A 1,024-nucleotide genomic window follows, 5' to 3' on the forward strand; every position below is an offset into this window, starting at 1 on the left:
TTTCTATATTCACTTGATTTTACTGTGTATATATAGTTTTTCAAATTGGTTTTGCTTTTTATACTGCTGTAACAATGTAAATTTCCCCACTGCGGGATTAATAAAGGAATATCTTATCTTATCTTATCTTATCTTATTTATTTATTTATGTGTAACATTTTAACTGTGACCAGTAAAAACACATGGGGTCTTTTTTTTCTGCTGTGTTTAATGGAGCATTGGAGCATAGCTACTACCAGCTGCTAAGGTGTGTGGCATCAATTTTTGGACTCTGGGACCACCCAACTTTACGATGGACCCACCCACTAGAGAATGAATTGTAATGGAAAACCACTCGAGCAGTGCTGAATAGAGTTCAGCCAAGTCGAACCGTGCTGTAGAGACACTAATGGAAAAGGGTCATTACTTCACTACGCTGCGTTGAAGGCTGTCCCAATTCATAGTCATCAACTCATGCAGCCGACAAAATCCCGAAAATGTAGGCTGCATCTGAGTAACCTACGCAGCCAAAAATATCCCAGAATTCATTGCACCATCAGCAAACTAACAGAAAAACAAAGATGACCGAGGGTTATTTTATGGTGGAGTTCGTAAATTTATTACAAACCAAAGAGTTTACTTTAAATGTTTGTTTAGCAGCTTACCTGATGAAATTTATGCTGTGATGAGGCATTAAATAAAATGAAATTACAAGTACTGATACTGGAGCTGAACCCAATTTATTAATGTTTTAGTATTCTTTTACGTTTAATGTTTTAACTATAACTGAATTTAGGGAAGTTATACCGTTAAAACACRACTGAAGGCTTGTGATAAAAAATGTATTACCATGCTAATGGGGCAGCGCGTGGTCAAGTCATTCGAAGACTAGATGTCTCATTTCACAGCTGTTTATGCAGCCTACATAGACGGCCTACGGCCCACGTAGGGTGTGTCCTCTGTGGGCCACGGTCTACGTGCAGACACAGATACAATCTAGTCCAGAGGAGCCCAAAGTGGGACCCGCGGGCCAAATTTGGCCCGC

At 39.6% G+C, this 1,024-nt stretch overlaps 1 protein-coding gene across 1 annotated transcript in view; it reads right to left on the reverse strand.

Annotated features, from left to right (window-relative positions):
- lrrc75ba (leucine rich repeat containing 75Ba) overlaps positions 1-1,024 on the reverse strand; it is a gene marked incomplete at its 5' end in the record, with an annotated part of 18,417 nt that overhangs the window by 13,898 nt on the left and 3,495 nt on the right.

This window comes from Austrofundulus limnaeus, unplaced genomic scaffold (assembly GCF_001266775.1).
Source record: "Austrofundulus limnaeus strain Quisiro unplaced genomic scaffold, Austrofundulus_limnaeus-1.0 Scaffold131, whole genome shotgun sequence".
Taxonomy (NCBI): domain Eukaryota; kingdom Metazoa; phylum Chordata; class Actinopteri; order Cyprinodontiformes; family Rivulidae; genus Austrofundulus; species Austrofundulus limnaeus.